At 40.9% G+C, this 11,801-nt stretch overlaps 1 long non-coding RNA gene across 2 annotated transcripts; it reads left to right on the top strand.

The window, feature by feature from the left end:
* Window positions 1-9,257: 9,257 nt before the first annotated feature.
* LOC102547871 (uncharacterized) lies at window positions 9,258-11,554 on the top strand. 2 transcript variants are annotated; one of them, XR_010054070.1, is made up of 3 exons: window positions 9,274-9,456; window positions 9,673-9,805; window positions 10,563-11,554. It is a non-coding gene; the product is annotated as an uncharacterized LOC102547871 (long non-coding RNA). The 2 variants fall into 2 exon arrangements; XR_010054071.1 differs by lacking the exon at window positions 9,673-9,805 and having other exon boundaries at window positions 9,258-9,456.
* The last annotated feature ends 247 nt before the right edge of the window (window positions 11,555-11,801 follow it).

Raw genomic sequence — 11,801 nt, forward strand, 5'->3', positions numbered from 1 at the left:
GTGGAGCAAAACTGCAGTGGTCCATGAAGAAAATTAACAGAAACTTTAAAAACGTGCAGCAACGACTATTTCACCGTATGGCAATGGTTCCCTTTCTATTCTTACAGAGCCTTGTGGTTAGTCTTATGGAACTGACTTTGGAGTGAAGAAAAGTAAAATTATTGAATTACTGAGCTTCAAGACTATAAGAAAACAGCCACTGAGAGTAACTCTCCAAAATCCTCGATTTCTGGATTAGTAGCATCAACCAAGCACCGGAATGTCTCTAATTTGATTCAGGCTGTTTTCCCTACCTAGGTTTACTATACCCATCAATGCAGAAATGAGGCCCAAACTTCAGAGAGCAGTAGGGAAGATGGTTCCTCAGTCTTCAGCTCTTTGGCTATGTCATTCTAGGTTCTGCTTAGACCGCAGCACATCACAGGGAGGCCTCTGGAGGTAAACAACAGAGTCTGGTTTACTCTGCATGATGCTCTGTAATAGATTTAAAGATAAGCTACCACACAGGAGGCCCTCAAACAGAAGGGCCACATGGGCTCAGGACTGGTGGTGTGTCACACAAGCAGGGACGCTTTGCTTAGTAAGAGCTTGGAAGTGTTAGTGTCACCAGAGGAGATACCTGGGATGTAATCCAATCTTGTTCTTGCAAAATGAATGCAAGCTGTGACTTGATTTTCTCAGTCACCATGAGCTCTGTGTTTGATGAGTTACAACTGAAGCTTGAGGAGAGGGAATAAAAATAATGGTCTGCGCCTCACACTCTGGCTCTGGTTAAGTCTGAAATTAAAGCAGGACCCTAGAGTTAAACACTCTTATGTGGCCATAGAAGTAGCTGGTACTTGAAAATCAAATCATTTCCTGTGGAGAGGGCTCTGACTGCAGAACACTCCATGTAGGGGGAACAGAGGTCAGTCTTAGTCAGGGACTAGTCTAGACTTGCCCTCCCCATCAACCCTAGACTGTGTGAACCCATCCCTGAGGCATGGCTAGAACAAACGTATCCTGGAGCAGTAGAACTGACCCCATGCATTTTCATATAATCCACTTATAAGTGCTTTTGACACTACATCCAACATCCCTCCCTTTTAAAGACCCTGAAAATTTCTGATATCAAAATATTTTTATTTTTTATCCATTTTATGTTAGTGTTTGCTTTTTGCATTATTGAATCATGGACACATTTGACTGAAACTGTCTTTTATGATACCCATTTTGGGAAGGGCAGTGTCTTAATGACATTGGACTCTTCCCAGGTAAGGCAGGGTAATGTAGAACATGTGTAAGGATGCCCTGTGTGGGGCCAAAGTGTGGCTCAGGTGATGGCATGCTTACCCAGCATTTATATGGCGCTGGATTCAGTCCCCAACACTAAAGGAGTAAAGGCAGGAAGGTTAGAAGATCAAAATTATCCTTGGCTCATAGGAGGGCAGAGGCCTGAACTATAAACAGAACATTCTCTAGATGGTATGGCACGGACCCTCAGTGACTCTCAGCGAGTACCGTGGCGAGTTCAGGCAAGGGGGACCAGGGCTTGTTCGCCTTTTGCGTTTGTGCTTCACGTCACCACATTGGACATTATCAACACAGGTGATGTCATCTGCAAATTTTAAATAAAGAGGTGGAATTGAAGAGGTAAAACTAAATTGTTTCTTACTTGAAACTGAGAGTGTTTTTATTAAAACAGGGGCGTAATTTTAGCTCACATATAAAGTGTTTGGCACAATGAGACTCTCATTTATAGATATTTCCATTAAGCTCCCAAACACCCATTCCTGTTAAATCACAAGGCCAAGAGGGTAAGGGAAGTGATCTTAAAACCTGATTAAGACCACACAAAGATTAATCCGGGCTGAGCTGTATTTGGAAATAGGCTGTACGGTTCCCTCATGGGTCATTTACAACAGTATTGAGAGTGAACTGAAGGAAGGGAGAAAGATACGGTTGTGTGCACAGAGAGACCACACAGAAACATAGTTCTAAAGCTTTGTTTTGTTTTCCTAGTTGCGAGTTGATTTTGAAACTGATTTTGGATGGGAATATGAGGGTAGAATTTATTCTTAAATGTATATTCTCTTGGGGATTGGAAGAGCCTTGGGGCATATAATTGGACATCTAAGAATACAGGGATGACGTGGGATAGAAACCTCATTTCTTGAAGCTATGAATTAGAGAGCTGGATACAAATTCCAGGAAAATAATGTATTAAGGAAAACCAGGACTCCAGGGGTGTGGCAATACATGCATGGTATCTCGGTGCTTAAAAGGCTGAATCAAGAGTTAAAGGGCAGCTGAGCTCATACAGCATTCTAGGTCAGCTTGGACCACAGGAAGAGAGACTTAGAAAGAGCCGTAGAGGAGAAGACAGGACAGAACAGGGTGGGAGGAAAGGAGAGGCGAAGAGAAAGAAGAGGATTAAAGAGAAAGCAGAGAAGAGGAGGGGAATGGGGGTCGAGTGGGGAAGGAGAGGAAAGGAAAGCAAGTCCTAAGTGATCTTTATAGAATGGTCCCCTTTGTCATCTTGGAAGCACTAAAGGCAGACACTAAAGCAAGCTTTCGCGTACAAAAAGAAGTTATTGGGTGGCCTGTAAATACAAAGGTGGGGTGAGGGGAGGAAGAGGGCTCACAGAGATGGGCAGATGAGAGAGCAGGAAGGGAACTCAGCAGCAAGCCACAATGCATGCCTCTCTGTGACTTGCCTTATGCACACCTGGGGAACGATGAAGACCCAGTCAGGAAGCTACCTGAAGATGATAGAAGATAGGCGGTGGCCTTGGCTACTATAGTGGCTGGGAACTTAGAAAAATTCGAAAGTCAAGCATAATCAGAGGAAGGAAGGAAGGAAGGAAGGAAGGAAGGAAGGAAGGAAGGTAGAAAGGGAGGAAGGGAGGAAAGGAGGGTGGGAAGGAGGGAGGGATGACTAACGGCTCCCATCTCTTCACTGGTATCTCTCCTTAGTCTTCAAAGATTCTATGCCTGGCCTTGCCTGTGTTTTATGGACTGTTTTATTGTGGGGAGATCCTGGAGAAATATAGGTTACTTCTTAAATGCGCTATTTACAAAATAAAGGTTATATAAGTTATATAGATGGAGAAATTGATAGAGAACTGAAGAAATTTGAATAAACTATGGTTCTTTCTTTTTATTAAAATGGACTTTAGTGGATGTATCACCAGGGTTCTAAGAACTCATACGGTGTAGGTAACCTGGGAGCGGGTGCTTTCCTCAGAAGAAAAGCTAAGTCAGACCTTTGACCCTAGTCACAAAGACTGTAGAGCAAACCTGATTCGGTCATCTTTGATAAAAAAAAATGCATATGCCCATGTGGATGAATTTAAAATGACTTTTAAAAGAAGAAGTCAAAATATCACTATTTGCAGATGATATGATAGTATATTTAAGTGATCCCAAAAGTTCCACCAGAGAACTACTAAAGCTGATAAACAACTTCAGCAAAGTGGCTGGGTATAAAATTAACTCAATAAATCTGTAGCCTTCCTCTATACAAAAGAGAAACTAGCCGAGAAAGAAATTAGGGAAACGACACCATTCATAATAGACCCAAATAATATAAAGTACTTCAGTGTGACTTTAACCAAGCAAGTAAAAGATTTGTACAATAAGAACTTCAAGACACTGAAGAAAGAAATTGAAGAAGACCTCAGAAGATGGAAAGATCTCCCATGCTCATGGATTGGCAGGATTAATATAGTAAAAATGGCCATTTTACCAAAAGCAATCTACAGATTCAATGCAATCCCCATCAAAATCCCAATCCAATTCTTCAAAGAGTTAGACAGAACAATTTGCAAATTCATCTGGAATAACAAAAAACCCAGGATAGCTAAAGCTATCCTCAACAATAAAAGGACTTCAGGGGGAATCACTATCCCTGAACTCAAGCAGTATTACAGAGCAATAGTGATTAAAAACTGCATGGTATTGGTACAGAGACAGACAGATAGACCAATGGAATAGAATTGAAGACCCAGAAATGAACCCACACACCTATGGTCACTTGATTTTTGACAAAGGAGCCAAAACCATCCAATGGAAAAAAGATAGCATTTTCAGCAAATGGTGCTGGTTCAACTGGAGGTCAACATGTAGAAGAATGCAGATCGATCCATGCTTATCACCCTGTACAAAGCTTAAGTCGAAGTGGATCAAGGACCTCCACATCAAACCAGACACACTCAAACTAATAGAAGAAAAACTAGGGAAGCATCTGGAACACATGGGCACTGGAAAAAATTTCCTGAACAAAACACCAATGGCTTATGCTCTAAGATCAAGAATCGACAAATGGGATCTCATAAAACTGCAAAGCTTCTACAAGGCAAAGGACACTGTTGTTAGGACAAAACGGCAACCAACAGATTGGGAAAAGATCTTTACCAATCCTACAACAGATAGAGGCCTTATATCCAAAATATACAAAGAACTCAAGAAGTTAGACCGCAGGGAGACAAATAACCCTATTAAAAAATGGGGTTCAGAATTAAACAAAGAATTCACAGCTGAGGAATGCCGAATGGCTGAGAAACACCTAAAGAAATGTTCAACATATTTAGTCATAAGGGAAATGCAAATCAAAACAACCCTGAGATTTCACCTCACGCCAGTGAGAATGGCTAAGATCAAAAACTCAGGTGACAGCAAATGCTGGCAAGGATGCGGAGAAAGAGGAACACTCCTCCATTGTTGGTGGGGTTGCAGACTGGTACAACCATTCTGGAAATCAGTCTGGAGGTTCCTCAGAAAATTGGACATTGAACTGCCTGAGGATCCAGCTATACCTCTCTTGGGCATATACCCAAAAGATGCCCCAACATATAAAAAAGACACGTGCTCCACTATGTTCATAGCAGCCTTATTTTTAATAGCCAGAAGCTGGAAAGAACCCAGATGCCCTTCAACAGAGGAATGGATACAGAAAATGTGGTACATCTACACAATGGAATATTACTCAGCTATCAAAAACAATGACTTTATGAAATTCGTAGGCAAATGGTTGGAACTGGAAAATATCATCCTGAGTGAGCTAACCCAATCACAGAAAGACATACATGGTATGCACTCATTGATAAGTGGCTATTAGCCCAAATGCTTGAATTACCCTAGATGCCTAGAACAAATGAAACTCAAGACGGATGATCAAAATGTGAATGCTTCACTTCTTCTTTAAAAGGGGAACAAGAATACCCTTGGCAGGGAATAGAGAGGCAAAGATTAAAACAGACACAGAAGGAACACCCATTCAGAGCCTGCCCCACATGTGGCCCATACATATACAGCCACCCATATAGACAAGATGGATGAAGCAAAGAAGTGCAGACCAACAGGAGCCGGATGTAGATCGCTCCTGAGAGACACAGCCAGAATACAGCAAATACAGAGGCGAATGCCAGCAGCAAACCTCTGAACTGAGAATAGGACCCCCGTTGAAAGAATCAGAGAAAGAACTGGAAGAGCTTGAAGGGGCTCGAGACCCCATATGTACAACAATGCCAAGCAACCAGAGCTTCCAGGGACTAAGCCACTACCTAAAGACTCTACATGGACTGACCCTGGACTCTGACCTCATAGGTAGCAATGAATATCCTAGTAAGAGCACCAGTGGAAGGGGAAGCCCTGGGTCCTGCTAAGACTGAACCCCCAGTGAACTAGACTGTTGGGGGGAGGGCGGCAATGGGGGGAGGGTGGGGAGGGGAACACCCATAAAGAAGGGGGGGGAGGGGGGAGGGGGATGTTTGCCCGGAAACCGGGAAAGGGAATAACACTCGAAATGTATATAAGAAATACTCAAGTTAAAAAAAAAAGAAATACTCAAGTTAATAAAAAAAAGAAAAAAATGACTTTTAAGCTCATAAAAGCATATTAGGAAAAAAGTAACCCTTTTAAGCACATTAAAAATCTGATGGACTGGAACTCTAGCAGCATACCATACATTTCAAACTATAGTCACACTTCCTAAATATTCAAAACGTGCTACTTATTGGTTCTTTGAACTAAAGCTTTCTCTGCCTGACCCAGTCACATGGTTGCTTGATCCTCTCTGGGAGTCTAACTCTTACATATCACTCAGAAACTACTGGGCTCGTGGCCAGAATCTCCCTTGGTCTGTTTGCACTTCTTGAGTGTGGTTTCCATGTTCTTTTTTTATAGTCTATATCAATGATATTTGGAACACAGCAATGTTCAAAGAATATTACATGGATGGGAATATATGCTTACTGCTATAAAAGAAAAGGCATATTATTAAATTTTAAGAAAATAGTTGAGTTAAATTTTAAATATGCTGTTCTGTTAAAATCTCAGCAGTGTGGTGGCCTGTATAAGGACCACACCAGGTCAACATGACAAACTAGATAGAAGGAAACCACATCAGGCCCCATGCCCAGGTAAAGAAGCACTAAACCACTGGTTGTGGCAGGAAGGAAAAGTAGTTTTCTCCAGGATACACCCTAGTAGCTTATCTGATCCTAAGTGTGTAACCCTAAACACTTGTACATATGAGAAACACTAAATAGACTCAGCAGATTACACACATATGCAGATACATACATTAAAAATAATTATAAGAGGCAATGAGTGAAAGAGAGATGAGAGGGGAATGGGGTAGAAATAATGTAAATACATTGTACTCACATACAAAATTATTTTAAAAATGAAAAATTAAAAGGTCATATAGTTTAAATAAGCTTTGTTCCTTTTAGAAGTTACTTATTGTCTGTAATTAATTTAAGACTCATTTCCCATGGCCTAAAAAGCAAGGTTTTTAATTAACTATTTTCTATTCTTACCACTGGTAACATTTTAAGTCTACTTTGGGGCCTGCTACGCACACTGTAGTTGATTTGGGAGCGTCTTAGTGCTTTTAAGATCATCCCCTTTATTGTGACAACATAAATATCTCTAGATATTAGATATATTCCCAAGTACTCCTTGGTTGTGAGAAAACCTTCCTATATTGAGATATTGAGAGCTAGTGTTCAGTCCTGCCCAAATCTTTATAGTACCGAGGGGGTAAAGGAAAGGAATGTGACATTTTTGTCTCTGACAAGCAGGTTGATGGGAAAAGAAATGACTCAACTGTGAGAGTGCCGAGGCCCAAGCCTGCATAGATTGCAGTAGTGTAGAGCTTTATGATGCTAATGGGAAGAATTGCACACCGTTCACATGCAAGTGTTCTTGACGTGCTTCTTAGCACATTCTATTAATACCCTCTTCAGTTTGTATGTCGATAGAAGATGACTCTAGAAAGTTGTGCTATTTATCAGGACTAACTGCTGTCATCTGTCCTGTCATCGTTCAGCAGGTCTAGCTGGTTTTCCATTTGCTTTTATGCTTCATTTTCCAGCTTTATCCTTGGCCTCCTTCAACTCCAATTGTAACAACAATAATGCATGTAGAAAGTCACAGCAGCCTACTAATGCATTAGTTATTTTTCTCGTTTTTGTGACTTAAAACCTAATTTGGTGATTTGAAGGCAAATGGCCCCCATAGGCTTACATATTTGAACATTTGCCTCCCAGTTGGTAGAACTGTGTAGAAAGGATTAGGAGGTGTGGCTTCATTGGAGGGAGTGTGTCACTGGAAGTGGGCTTTGAGGTTTCAAAACCCTTTTACCACCAGATAGCTCTGTGCCCATCTCTGTCTCCACTTCTGTCTCTCCATCTCTCTCTGTTTCTCTGGTTCATTATTCTCTCAACAGGTATGTTCTGAGTTCCTGCTCCAGCATTAGACCTGTCTGCTCCCCATCATAATATTCATGGACTCAACTCTGAAACTATGAGCAAGCCCCAAATTAAATGCTTGTTTTTTTAAGTTGCCTTGGTCATGGTATCTCTTCAACCAAGAGAGGAAGAGAGATTCATTTTTGACTCTAATTGAAGGTGTACTTCATTATAGTGGGGTACATGGCAGAGGGATTCTAAGGAAGCTTCTCACATATTTGTAGACTGAGGATCAGAAATGGGACAGGAATATTGTCCAGGCTAAGAGCTCACCTCCAGGTGACTTACTTACTCTTTGATACTCCACAACCTCTCCAGGGTGGGTGCTAGAGACCAGACAATGGTACCCATGGACCTGTGGGGGGATGTTTTAACCCACATCAGGTAGAGCACTGAGGTCACTGAGGTCAAAGTTTCATCTTGGAATCATGAGGATGAGATTCTTCCACACAGAAATATTTCACTGTTGCTTACTGTGCCAGTTACTTCATTTCATTAATATTGAATGATCTTTTAATCTACTAATCAAAGCAAGATCATAATGACATTTTCCCTCTTTGGGATACTTTCAGGAAGAGGGATTTCATTATTTACATTAACAGAACAGACTGTTCAGATGGTGCAGAGAACAGAGGTTGTGGTGCCTGGTTCATGACAGACACAGCCTCTCTTCACATTTTTGTTTTGTGGCACCATTGATAGAAAGCATCAATTTCATGTTAACTGGTTCCTATGCTGTTCAGACATTTACCTGGACACTGTACTGAAATTCATCTTGATGTAAGTGGAAACCAAATGCATACTTGACTATAGCAAGGGCTTGATCTAAAACATAATAAATCTTCTAGAATATCCTAGCCATCTTTAGCTGCAGTTTGACATAAAACAGATTTTGAGAAAGGTAATAAATCTGAGTGTGCATTTTTGACAAGTCCCCAAAGAACATACTAACTTGTCTCACAAAGTAGAACTGTTCCTCAGATTTTGACATTTGCAATAGTTTTCTTTCAGTAAATATTTGCATTAGTCGAATCTTAAACAAGAAAACAATTTTAAAAATAAATACAAGCTCAATGCATGGTATTTTTCTCAAATATGAGTGCAAACCTACTTTACAAACTATGAGAAAGCTAAGCAGCAGATCTGCCTGCTTTCTTGGCTGAGATTGGAATGTGAAGGGTCATGGCGTCCTAGCAAACAGGTCTTCATGGCCTTGGATTTGCTTCCATTTCATGGTGAGAGAATAAAGGATTATTCTCCCCTCCCTTGAGACAGAGTAGCTCATCCCTTGGCAAGCCTGAAGCATTCTGCTTGGTTTTGGAAGAAGTCCACACAGGGCCCTGGAAGTTTTGCCATCCCTGGATATATCTGTTGGGCCCAGCAAGTTTTCAGGTCATAGTTGAGACAGGAGGTATATGCACACAAGAAGATGGATACTCATTCCTACAATCACAACCTCATAAAGGATCTGGCCTGCCATGAATGACATACATGGAATGTGTGTGCCTTCAATATGCTGACATCATAATAGCTCCTACAGTGATGCTAGGGGTAGGCAGACTCTACATGGCAGACCCTTTGGGGAGTGGTTAGGTCATAAGAGTACTGCTTCTGCAAATGGGATCAGTATGGTAAAAGGAGCCACGAAGAGTTATAGCCACAGACCAGCTCCACCAGATGCTTAATCTACCCACATTTAAGACTTTTAATCTCCAGAAATGTGAGAAGTGAATTTCTGTTGTTTATGAATTTTATTGTAGCATCCTAACTGCACTGAGTTTTTGCTTAGTCAATCCTTGTTAATCCTAGCCATCCTTTCTTAAGCCATCTAGCCTTTTACAGTGTCCCTCACCTCAATGCACATCCTCTTTAAAAAATGGTTCCTTCTGTCACTCTCATACCTGCCTGGATTCTTCACACAGTTTTCTCTTGCCAGATTGCTCCAGACAAATCTGACACCTGCTATCTGCTAGCCTCACCACCATGGCAGCCCTTGTCAAGACTTGCTTCTTTTTCTCTGCACTCAGGACCCATTGTTGTCTGTGATTGAAGACTTCCTCCTTTGGGAGGTGATGTTTATAAGAACTTTGTTTTTAAAATATAGCCACTAATAATTAGTACTGCCCATGTGTGTGAAGAGGTGGGGGCATGCACAAGAGCACAGGATACCTACCAATGGTTACACCCTAAGAAAGGAGTAAGATTAACTTCAGGAGTAGCTATGATGTACTAAAAGCTCCTCAGTAAGGTGCAGGGCGTGGAGAGCACCTGCGCTATCTATGCCAGAACTCTGGCTAGCTTGATCTTATACAGGTCTTGTTCAAGTAGTAATAGCTGCTGTGTGAGGAGGGCATGTTGGGAAGTTGAAGGAAGAAATGAGGGCAGATACAATAATGTTTCATTGTACATATGTATAAAACCCTCAAGAGTAAAGAATATTTATTTTTAAAGAGGAACTATAATGATGAACCATGGATGTTTATAAGACAAATAAATCTTCCTTAGAAGGAAGTGGGAACATATTTCTTTGCTGTCATTGAGATCAATACTCAAAGTTGTGTCTACATTGACACAGCTTGATGGAAGAGCTAAGTGTTATTTTCACTTTAAGATGCACTTTTAGAGGAAAACAGCACAGGATTTTTGTCCGTGTGACCAACAATAACAAGAAAGATGTCTTTAGGAGACACTATAAAGGGAGATAGTTCTTCACCAGAGTGTCTTGGAAGCTGCTTCTGCTAAATGGGAGTTTGCTTTCAGATGAAATTAACTATAAATAACCGAATTCAAAGGCAAACTCTTAAAATATTTTATTAATTTCCATAGATGCTACAACTTGAATCTGGAATATCCTTTGAAGGTCCAGGTTACGAGAGTGGTGAGTTGTGTGGACAACAATGGAACCTTCAAGATATAGAGTCTAGTGAGAGGCCTTATTGGGCATATGACGTAAAAGGGAATAATTGGACCCAGGCTCTTCCCATCAGCTCTTTCACATCCTGGCCATGAAATTAATGATTTCACTATTCACCCTTCTGACAGAATGTGTTATACTGTGTGATCTTTTCCTTGGAAGACACAAACAAGTATCTGCTCACTTCAGAAAGTATGCCAATGACAGATTAAGGAAATAATTACATCTATGTTCAGCATAATGGGTCAATGATTACTAGACTTACTTAAAGAAGAATGCTTAGAGGAGTGAAGGGGCCCACAAGACAGCTGCATCACTGAAAAATCCCACCTAATTTTTATGATGATGACCTCATAAAAATTGTAGAGATGGAGTCACATCGTCACTTAACCTTCCACTGACTATATACTCTAGCATCTCCCAAGATCATACTAGCCGGCATACCATCACATGCAGCTGTAGGACATTGGGCTGCAGAAGAAATCAATGACTGGAGTCTCAGGAGTGTCTGCGTTCCATCCTCTCTGTTTGTGTGGCAGAGTAACTAGTGAGGCTCTCCTGCAAGTAATCACATCTATGATTTCAAGATGGCCATGGCCAGGCCTGAAGAACAGAACTCCTTACCATTGACCCCACTCCTGAGTAGAAGCCCAAGAGCAATGGGAATAATTGATAATGGGACAAAACGCAAGAACCTGTGAGCCCAGATGGACTTTCATTTTTGTACATCGACTATTTCAGCTTTTTCTCTGCATTAATATAAAACTAAACAAGAAGACAGGCAATGTCTATTTGGGCTTCAGGTAATTCTTTTAAATTTTCTCCTTCCAATCCAAATGCAGAACAGCGGGGAACTTACCAACTGTCATATAAGTCATATAAGTAATAAATAATTGAATCTTTATTTAAATGTAATTCTATGTGTGACCCAAATATAGATTCGCTATTGGCTGGGTCTCTTGTTCCATTTTCTACTGTACATTAGTGAAATTCAGTTCTCTGAGTTACCTATTCTTTACCTTACATTGTGTTACTTCACTCAAAGGCTGTGGAATTTGCTAAGAAAATAGATGTAATTTATTTCTATCTCACACACAGAGACAGAGAGACTGATACCAATCTGATAGGGGAATGAATGGGTTAGGCAATTT

Source organism: Rattus norvegicus, chromosome 8, assembly GCF_036323735.1.
Source record: "Rattus norvegicus strain BN/NHsdMcwi chromosome 8, GRCr8, whole genome shotgun sequence".
Classification (NCBI taxonomy): Eukaryota; Metazoa; Chordata; class Mammalia; order Rodentia; family Muridae; genus Rattus; species Rattus norvegicus.